This window comes from Ovis aries, chromosome 5 (genome assembly GCF_016772045.2).
Source record: "Ovis aries strain OAR_USU_Benz2616 breed Rambouillet chromosome 5, ARS-UI_Ramb_v3.0, whole genome shotgun sequence".
NCBI lineage: Eukaryota > Metazoa > Chordata > Mammalia > Artiodactyla > Bovidae > Ovis > Ovis aries.
In genome coordinates, this window is record NC_056058.1 from 17,514,847 (window position 1) to 17,517,344 (window position 2,498).

Consider the following 2,498-nt stretch of genomic DNA (forward strand, 5'->3'; position numbering starts at 1 on the left):
GCCTGCCATTGACGGGTAGCGGGTGTCCTGCGATTGGTGATGGGTGATGTCAAGTTGAGTGTTTGACACTGTGATTGGCTGAGCCTTGTGATATGTCTGTGGGAGGCGGGACGGTCAGGCTCCTACGTCACGACGAAGCGCTTTACGCAGCGCGCCGGTGACAGCCTGAAACTGCGATTTTGCTGGACTAATTTTTTTTATCCTGATTGCACATAGGTTGTGGCTCAGACGGTAAAGCATCTGCCTCCAATGCTGGAGACCTGGGTTCAATCCCTAGGTCGGAAAGATCCCCTAGAGAAGGAAATGGCAACCCACTCCAGTATTCTTGCCTGGAGAATCCCATGGACGGAGGACCATGGACGGAGGAACTTGGTAGGCTGTAGTCCATGGGGTCGCAAAGAGTCGGACACGACTGAGCGACTTCATTTCACTTCACTTCACTGAATATAGCCACAGTAATTAAAGTTATAATTTATATAAACAATAAAAGCAAAATAAACTCTGGGCATCGCTTCAAAAGTATTTGAGATGCGATATATATATTCAGAGGAAATGAATGAAATGGATATTTCTTGTTTAATCCTCAGGGTTTTGCACATACTGTTTCTTCGCCGGAAACACTTTCCGTAGCTCCTTCCCTGGTTGATTTCTACGTCAGTATCAGATCTTAGATTGAAATCCCAGGGGAACCTTTCTTCACCAGCCTCCAAGATGAAGTTACTACAACACTGTTCTTTTTCTTGGAACAATTACAGCTTGTGCTTATTTATTAACATGTTATTGGCTAGTGAATTCATTTCTGTTTTTATCGTCAGCTCCATGAGGACATGAATCATTTATCACAGTATCTGCAGGACCTACTGGTGACTTATTCATTAGTAGGTACCCAATAAATATTTGAGTGAATACATAAATATCATTTGATTGAACTGTGTGATCATGTCAGTTAAAAACTTCACATGGAACAGAGACCTTCAGAGTCAGTCTTTGAGCCTTAGAACAGGTTTTGTTCAGCACCAATTTACTCTCTCAAGCAAAGCAAAGTGAGAAGCAAATAATTAACTTAGTCCAATTTCAGAATTCTATTTATCTTGTAGATTGGATAATTACATCAGTAGGGTTGGTTGAAAATAATGTGGAAAAATAGGACATCACTTTGGGCAAGTCACGTCTTACTCAAGGTCTCGGTTTCCTTGTCTGAACCTTTAGGATATTTTCCTTTCTTTCTCTGACATTTTGGCACCTGAAATGATTTAGGCTGGTGGATCACCATTCAGGACACCCATCAAAATCACATGGGAGGTTTTTCACACTATTCGTAATAGCCCCATCAGGATCTTAGGGAGAGGTTGGGGCATGTATATTTTAAAGCAATAGTCTGATCAAGTCCAGTACCTTCTGTAGAGGCACTTGTAAACTTTCAGCAATCCTCTGCTTCACAAAATCGCTCAACTCTGTCAGAGATTTCAATACGGAAGTTGCAAGCACTTTAGTTCTAGTCACTTTATTGTTCTTCTTACAACCTGTAGTCAGACTTGTTATCTATTGTGCAACTGGCCCCAACCCTGCTCTTCTTTTTGGATTCATTTACTCATTTTGATTCATTCTTAACTTTCGATTCATACAACAAAAAACAACTGATGAAAAAAATCAATAGCCGTAAGCATATATGAATCTGAGAAGCCTTCCTGGAGGAGGTGACATTACAAATAGAGTTCTTTTATGCAGAAGGGATGGGAGGAAAGATTGGGAGGAAATGAGCAAGAGAGGAATACTGTTAGCAAAGCCCATAGGCAAAAAGGATCATGGGTTATAGAAGTCAGAAAAGGTGATGGGGCCAAATTTTACAAGCTTTGTAGGCCATGTCAAGAAGGCCTTAGAAGTATTCTAAGGCCAATACTACTGGCTTTAGAATTGGCCAGGGAATCGTGTGATCTGAATTATGTTATAGAAGCATCTTGCTGGCAGCCTTGTAACGGATGAACTGGAGGGGAGAACCTGAAGCTGGGCACACCAGAGAGAAGACTGGTGGAATGGTCTGATCAGGGCAGAGAGACAGTGGGTAGCAGAAAGGAGGTACAAGTCATAACCTGATGTCTGATTTGGGCAACTGAATGAATGAACACGGGACTGGAAGGGAAGGTGGTGGAAGACCTCAGAGGAACTGTATATAGCTGAGATTAGCGAACAGGCATGTGAAGATTTGTAAACTCAGCCTCTGGAGTTCTACCTGCCCCTTGGCCTCCCCAGCCTCTAAAGAAAGGTCTAAGCACTTTTCCTGAGACGTCAGGGCCACCTCCGGGACTCCAGGGGTCGCTGCAGCCGCTACAGCCCCTCTAGGCTCGCTCCAGTCCACTCATAGGCCGAGGCGGCCTCTCGGTTAGCAGGCGGGATGTGCGTGCACTCCCCCCTCCGGCAGGGGGCGCGTGTGAGCAGACGGGGGGCTCAGGGCGCGCGTGCGCGCGCGGGGGCCGGCACCGGAAGTGTGTGGTTGCCAT

At 45.1% G+C, this 2,498-nt stretch overlaps 1 long non-coding RNA gene across 1 annotated transcript; it reads left to right on the plus strand.

Moving 5' to 3' along the window:
- The first annotated feature begins 129 nt into the window (after positions 1-129).
- Positions 130-777, plus strand: LOC132659807 (uncharacterized). Its single transcript, XR_009600650.1, has 2 exons — positions 130-372; positions 588-777. It is a non-coding gene; the product is annotated as an uncharacterized LOC132659807 (long non-coding RNA).
- Positions 778-2,498: the final 1,721 nt, after the last annotated feature.